Genomic DNA, 8,478 nt, shown 5'->3' with positions numbered 1-8,478 from the left:
TGTGCAGAAAATCACACTATGAAAAGCCAGTGTCCATAAAGGAAACAGAGGAGTCCAGCAACTTTATTAGAATAGAGTCCTCTGGGGCACACGTCCGCGGGGTTTTCTCTCTCAAGGGTTTGGAGGGCTCAGCCTCCTTTTACCCTAAACTCCTGGCTGCATGTTGCTCTCTTCCTTTTCCCACTGGCTGAGGTACTAGGAAGGTACAGCCTTCCTGAACTGCCTACCACATATTCCCACCTTAAACATGTCATTTTACCCCAAAGTTCAGAAACTCAGTGTCCTTGGTTTGATAAGGAAGTGAGTTTTTTGGGAGGTTGTGGTCCAACCAATCAGTGCTCAGATTTTAATATTGGCACCTGGTGTGGCCACTGAAGACATGGATACGCCTCTGAGAACACAGGGGGTTAAAAAGCAGAGAACGCCCAGGGGAACTCTCTCTTGGTTCTGGTCCCTGAAAGAGGTCAGACCTTCCCTGCCCATCTGCGGGCTGGGTGGGGGAGGGGAAGCCATGCAGCAGGGGTTGAGGTAGGCCAGAGCCTTGGACAGAGAAGACCCCTGCAGGATGGAAGGGTGGAGGAACACTGAGAGGCATCGGGCAGTCCGTCCGTCTCCCCCGTCCTCCCCCCCCCTCCCCCCCGGGAGGGAGAGCGAGAGAGAGCCTGTGCCACCTTGAAATTTGATATCTTGTGCTGGCGGCCCTGCCGAGAAGGGGAAGGGGCGGGGGGGGGGGGGGGTGCAGCGAGAAGGTGCCGGGCAGCTGGCAGCCGTAGGAGTTCTGGGCAGGCAGAGCCTGAGATTTTAATCCGTTTCTTGGACAATGAAAACTTTGCGAAACATTAAACCCTCCTAGAAGAGAGACAAACATAAAATGGAAGAAAATGGGCAACTGTGATGAAGGTTCGAGCAAGTGAAAGATGCCACAAGAGTTGAGAAGAATCCTAGGTGGGAGGAGATGATGGAGTGGCCTTTCGGCTGGACTTTTCTTGTATAGCCATGGACAGAACCAATTTTTTTTATGTAACACGGGGACTGCATTTGGGGGAAAGGCAATGGCTTGGAGCCAAGAGAGTGTGGTGATGTTATGTGAAGAAGTGACATGAACAGAGATGACAGATGAGGAGGGTGGTGCCCTCTGTCTTCAGTGAAGAAGAAAATCTCTGTTCTCTAGACCTCTTGGCCCCGGGGGGTGCATTTGGGGGGGGACAGGTGTCCTGAAAGTGAGAGACTGTTGGTTTTTTGGAACTGGGCAAAGTATCCTTAAAAAGGGAACCCTAGAAGCAGCTCTGGTCCATGCACAGTGGTGAGAGTGCTGTACATGGAAGGAAGATGTCATGATAGCAAATGTTCTCCGGGCGGTGCAACGTGTGACATGGAAACACAAGAGGTTTCAGCTGTGTTTCCTGGGGAAGCCTATGGTACAAGAGGGACTCCTCTCTTCTCGACGAACTGAGAGTTGATTATCTGAAGGGTGGTGATGAACTCAGAGTTGGTGATCTGAGGGGTGGTAACTGGATTGAGAATCTAAGGTTCTATTTTGTGTGGTGGTGAAAACTGGGGGGAGGAGGAGGAATGTTTTTGGAAGGTTTTCATTCTGAGTTCTGTGTGTTCCTTTTTTTTCATATTGTAAGTTAATAAAGTTCTTTTCTTTATTCCTAAGCTGGAGCCTGCTTTGCTCTATTTCTGCTCACATCTCACAGCAGACACCAGGGAGCATATATTTTCATGGGGGCACTGGCATTGTGCCAGCATCAAACCATGACACTCAAGCTTATGCCAACACCCATTTGTCTATTTTAGGAGTCAAACTGTCCAGGCTCTGCAACACATCTGCTGCCCAAAGTTAGTAGAGACACTAAGACCCATTTCAAAGACGTTAACACCCATACCCTCACCCATTAAATTGTTTGTAAAGACATAAGCACACACTTTTCCTATCAAACCCTCCTTATTTGCCTATTTGTCTTTATAAATCTTAGTTATCATTAACTTACCTTTTTTTTTAACTGCCCAGCATGATATAAAAATTAACATTTGAAACACCCCCTCCCAACTTTTCCACATCTTGCCCCTGCACCAGGTATGGCAAGTAAATACAAAGAAACAACTTTGAATAAAGTAGACAATGACAGTTCATATTAGCCCACTAATCACGAGAGGTCCTTGTAGATGATCTGTAGCTACTAATAGCTAAGGTCTCCCATCCTTGTCCTCCTACTGAGAAGTCCACGGTGGGTGGCACGGGGGCAGGTGGCACGGGGGCAGGTGGCACGGGGGTGGTCCCTGAAAGGCATGACTGCCAGCGTAATAAACATACCACTTTCTAACTTTGATTAGAGTGTCTTTGTCCATGATCTTCGGTTTTAACGACTCCATTGGCGAGCCAAGCCAGGAGGAGACTGCTCGGCTGTGAGAACAGCCCGGGTCGTAGAACTCCTCAGGGCGCCCCCGGGATATTCCTGGAAGAGTGGGCTCTGCTGCCCAGACTGTTGATCCAGCAGCAGACAAGGACCCCTGATTACTAAAACTCCGGACAAAATGGTATGTTTGAAAATTGAAACAGTTTTAAATAGTGACCTGTAAGGCATATGCATGGTCAAGAAAGGCCATTTGGTAAGTCGTGGGAGACATCCCACGCACAACTTGTGCCTCTGTAGTGTGCTTGCAAGCTGAAGTTGCAGTTGAATTCTGGTTTATCTAGTTGTCAGCAGAAAGAGTTGTTGAACTGTTGTACCGAGCTCAGGCTTTTGTTGCTGGCAGAAGGGGATTTTGCCATTTGTTCTGCTGTAGAGGGCTCAGTTTGCTAACAATTTGGGGCTAGCAGTCGTAAGGGCAAATTCTGGTCTAAGGTTGTTATAACTGTGTCGTGTGTGTGGAAAGAAATACCCCTTTCCCAGTGAGTTTGCATGTGTGAACTTTCTAGTTGCAGGGAACAGTATTCCCTGTGACACCTAGTATTTGACTCTAACCAGTCTTTCATAACACTTAGTGTTCAGGTATTAACCAATCCTTTGCCTGTGGGACCTGGGAGGCAAGGGTTGAACGCTGTAACACGGTACATTTGTGGTCCCTCTCCTTGCAGAGTTTGCAAAGTTGCAAGTTTGGATTCATCTGGTGTAGTGTGAGATTTTGCTGGTTATTGAGTAAAACTTATAATTGTTACAAACTGGTAATTTTTGTTTTGTGTCAGCTGTGTTGTTAAGCTGTACATTAAGCCTGAGCCTGAGTTGAAAGGGTTAAGCAACCCTTTTAGAAGGGTTTTATCTTGAACCAGTGTTTGTGGGCTGTTAGAGCTGTAACAAAGACAGCTTGTTAAAAGTTGATTCCTGGGATTTGAGGTACATGGGGGGTTGTGTGGTTTTTCCCCACCGCACTGTAGTAATTTGATTCTCGGGACTGTATGGTTGTGTTTGTGGAGATTTTAAGATTTTGTTTGCAACAAATGCAGCATTTTATGTGGAAAAGACTACAGTGTGGTGATTTATGTATGTTTAAAACAAATTAAAAGAATTCCAGGTATTTCTGCTCCCCAATTTGTGTTTGTGGGCATATCAGAGTTTTTACTGTAACAGGGACAGCCTTTTCATTTGTTTTAATCGTGGCTAGACAGATCAAAGGAGTCCCTTTACCTGGGCTGATTTTGAACCAGAGATTTTAAAGTTAGTGTGTTCGAAGTCACACTTAGTACTTGAAGATTGGATTGTGCAGGGAAAAACTAGGAAAAGACTGTAAAATTTTGTGAAACAAAGTTTAGGTAGAGTGAGTAAAAATAAGTAACTGAGGTGTCCTATAAATAAAATTAGAAATCAGAGGAGACCAAATTTGGTAGAGGTTGCTTGTCCGAAGGGCTGCCCTTGTGAACCCTGAGTTTGTTTTCACTGTATTTGGTGTAAACAGTTGTGGTATAAATAGACATTTAGGAAGAGAAGGCCGAGACGGGCACTTTGTCATTTTAAAGAAACAAAGGCTACTCAGAGAGCTATAAAGATTTTGGTTGCAACTGGTCGTGAGGAGCAAGGAAATAACAAGTTGTTTGAGAAAAATGGAAACTAAGAAAATAGAATTTTTAGTAGACATGAAGGCAACCAACTCAGTGTTAAATAAAGCCTTAACGTCTATAACAGATGATTATGTTATGGTAAGGGGAGCCACTGGCCAATCTGAAAAAGCACATTTTTGCAAACCATCAAAATATAAACTTGGAAAACAAGTGGGGATTTATAGATTTGTGTAGCAGTTAAAAGCAAAAGATGGGAAGATTATTTTGGAGGTAAAGGATCAACAATGTGTAGACATAGCTTAATGTTAATGAAATTAACAAGAAAATAATGGATCGGGTACCTCCTGAGGTGTGGGCTTCTAACATACCAGGGAGAGCAAAGAATGCACCCTCAGTGCAAGTTAAATTTAAAGAAGAAAAACAACCAGTTAGAGTTAGACAATATCCCTTAAAGAAGGAAGACAGAGAAGAGATTAGCCCAGTAATTGAAAATTTTTTTTAAAGCTAGGGCTATTAAAAGAGTGTCAGTCTGAGTTCAATACTCCTATTTTACCTGTTAAAAAGCCTGATGGATCATACTGAATAGTACAAGATTTAAGGGCTGTTAATAAGATAACTGAGGATTTATACTCAGTGGTTGCCAACCCCTGCACTTTGTTAACCTGTTTATCACCTGAATTAACCTAGTTTACCATTTTAGATTTGAAGGATGCTTTCTTTTGCCTCCCTCTCCATGAAGCCAGCCAGAAAATTTTTACCTTCGAATGGGAGAATCCCAAGAGTGGATGTAAGACTCAGCTCACATGGACAGTATTACCCCAAGGTTTAACAACAGCCCCAGGATATTCGGAGAACAACTTGCAAGAGATCTAGAGTCCTGGGAAGCTCCATCAGAGGAATAACAGCTGCTGCAGCATGTAGATGACCTCCAGATAACTACCTGAGCCCAAGAGGCATGTGTGGACTGGATGGTAAGCCTCCTTAACTTTTTGGGTTTACAAGAGTATAGAAAAAGGCTCGAGCAGTAAAGCAAACAGTCATCTACCTGAGTTATGAGGTCAGTGCTGGACAAAAGTCTCTAAGGCAAGACTGCAAGGAAGCAATATATCAAACCCCAAAACCCCAGACAATAAAGGACTGTAAGTTTACAACTATGAACAATTAGTTAAACCCCTGTATACTCAGATCATGGAGGGAAACCGAGATCTCCAATGGAAAAAAGAAGCTACATATGCCTTTGACCAGTTAAAGAAGGCCCTCATGTCAGCTCCAGCTTTAGGACTTCTGGATGTAAATAAACCATTTTTTCTGTTTTCTCATGAGAAGCAAGGGATTGCTCTTGGAATACTAGCACAAGGCTTAGGCCTGTATCAGAGGGCAGTTGCCTACTTTTCCAAGCAATTGGATGCGGCAGCTAAAAGATGGCCAGGGTGTCTCAGAGCCGATGCAGCAGTGGTGCTGAACATCCAGGAAGCACGCAAATTCACCTTGGGCCAGAAGATGACTGTGCTAGTGTCCCACACGGTGTCTGCAGTACTGGAAGTAAAGGAGGGACATTGGCTCTCCCCACAGAGGTTCCTGAAATACCAAGCCATAATGGTAGAACAAGATGATGTAGAAATTGTGGTAACTAATATTGTGAACTCAGCTTCCTTTCTCAATGGCAGTATGGGAAAACTGGTGATCCATGATTGCCTGGAGACCATCGAAGCTATTTACTCCAGTCACCCAGATCTGAAGGACACGCCTCCCGAGGACACTGAGACCTGGTTTACTGACGGAAGCAGCTATGTGATCAGCAGAAAAAGACATGCTAGGTATGCAGTTACCACCTGCAGAGAGGTAATTGAGTCTGGACCACTACCAAGAAACACCTCTGTGAAAAAGGCCGAAATAATTGTCTGGACCCATGCCTTAAAATTAAAAGAAATCAACATTTGTATAGACTCAAGGTATGCATTTGGGGTTGAGCATACACACAGAGCGATCAAGCCATAGCAGAAAGTGAGCTTTGAATTGGAAGAAGGGAACGAGCTGGCGGACAAAGAGGCAAAAGGAGCAGCTAAAGGTGAGGTAATTGTTAAAACAGTTAAGGCAGCCTTAATTCCAGATGGGCAGATTTCTATTGAAGTTAAACCAAGGTACAGTAAAAAAGAAAAGAGGCTTATTGAGAAAGAAAACAGAAGTTATAATCAAGAGGGGTGGCCTATTACAGATGAAGAGAAAAGGCTTGTGATCCCCTCTTATATGCTATAGCCATTAGTGAAAAGGGAACATAAGAAAGCACGTTGGGGAATAGATGCTTTGTATAATTATTTGAAAGATAGAATCATAACCAGAAATTTGCAAAGTACATTGATTCAGGTGACTCACCAATGTAGCCTTTGCCTCCAAACTAATCCCAAAAATATTCCTAAACCAAAGCTTGGGCAAATTGGGAGAGGATTTGGGCCTGGGCAACAATGCCAAATTGATTTTTCAGAACTGCCCAGGAGAGGAGGGTATGAATACCTATTGGTGATAACAGATACCTTTTTAGGGTGGCCAGAAGCTTTCCCTACAAGAACTGGCAAAGCGCGGGAGGTAACCAAAGCATTGTTACAAGAAATAATACTGTGTTTTGGAGTCCCAGCCACAATGTCTTCAGATAGGGGGCTGTTGGAATGTTGGGGGACACAAGACAGATGATGGACTTTGGACCTGGTTAACTTAAGAGACTTGATAACAGGATGCCTTGGCAAAAGCAAATGGAACTTTGAAAATTAGACCTAAATAGCAAGAAGATGAAATCAAATGGGTTTACCGGAAAAAGAAAATCCTATTAAACTCTGCAAGCAAGAGATGTTGTTATATGCATAACTTTATGTATGTGATTCTAACCTAATAATTGTGTTATGAGTAAAAAAAGGTTACCCATTTTTTTTGTAAAAAGTTGCAAAGTGAACAGGTTGGACCCGTTGCTGCCAAGTTGGAGTTCTACCTGTTTGTTATTGTAATCACCAGTCGTTTTCGTTAACTACTCCTTTTGTATCAGGACCGTCCTGCCTAAAAGCCAGGTTGATAGCCCTTCTCACAGTGAAAGGAGGGGACAGGAAGGGGAGACATCAGAGGATATGCAAATTAACCTCAGAACCAGCATGCCGTGGGAAAGTCACCCCATCAAACTTATCAAAAGACCCCAAAAACAATGAGCCAACACAGAATTAAGAGATCAAAGTGATGCCTGGACGTGAGGAACAAAGTACTGAGCCTGCAGAGATGCTGAGAACCTTTGTTGCCCCTCGCCCTGAGCAAAGACCTCAGATGGAGCCAAGACGCCAAGACGGCAAACCCAAAAAGTTGTAACACAGGGTAAATCCCCACTGCTCTCATAAGAACGGGTCCCCCAGCTCTGCCCCCTAGGGGACAAAGCTGCACATTCCTCCCCCTCCGAGTCACCCTGGGAGTGATGATGGAGAAGCCGCGGACCCGTCGAGCCTCCCAACCTTGAGCTGATCACTTAATAGTGGCATTAAAAGGAGAAAAAGTCTCCTGCCCTGTTCACTTCAAGTGTAGTGTACATTACTAGTCTCCCTGAAATAGTATATAAGCATTTGTATCCCACAGTAAAATCTGATTCTGATCACCGAGTCCGTCTCTCCCCGTCTGTGAGAGAACCACGTTTGGGCCCGCAACCCCTGTTTGCAGCTGACAGGTGAGCCAGGAGAACTAAAGGAATGGGAAAGAAAATGCCCAAGGAGAGAGACGTCTATGAAACCATGCTTGCTGGCAAGCATGACTGCCCCATCCTGAAGGAGGACCTTAAGACACTTTTACTCCCGTCCTGGAGAATACCTTTTAAGATGTTGAAAAAGCGAGAGCAGCTGGATGCTGCCGGCCCCCTACCCCGCTCTGTCTCTCCTCACTTTGACTCTCCCTGCATGCTTGAAGCTGGCGCCTCTGATACTGAAGAGCGGCTGTAGCCATCAACCTCGCCCCTGCCCAGACAAAGGAGGGGGAAGCATCCTTTCTCACAATCATTAGGAGTTTATATCGCTGACCACGGCTCTAGCAGGGAGGAGGGAGAGCCCTTCGATCCAGGGCGGATAGACTCAGATCATGAGACTGATCCATTCCCTCCTGACCCTCGTGAAAAATGGATGCAACTAAAGAAAAAAGCCCTTAAGGAGGGGGACCCCCAAACTTGCAGGAAATCTCGGCATTTGAAAAAGGACTGTTTTGAAAAGGGGGAGGCCAGATCCAAAGCTCCTGGTATTTGCCCTCGGTGCCATAATCAATGTCGGTCCAAGTATGATTTTGAAGGGTGTCTGATATTGAGAAACGGGAGCGGAAGCACGGACCGGCATCATGTGAGACACAGATGCCCCAGCCAATGCCTCAGAGAGACCACTGCAAGCCTCAGCCCAGTCTCCCCAAGCAGCCTTCGCCGGACCACAGGCAGCCCTGGCCGGATCATCACTGACCAGCCACCCCAGTGC

This window comes from Molothrus ater, chromosome W (assembly GCF_012460135.2).
Source record: "Molothrus ater isolate BHLD 08-10-18 breed brown headed cowbird chromosome W, BPBGC_Mater_1.1, whole genome shotgun sequence".
NCBI lineage: Eukaryota > Metazoa > Chordata > Aves > Passeriformes > Icteridae > Molothrus > Molothrus ater.
Note: the sequence above shows the minus strand (reverse complement) of the source record.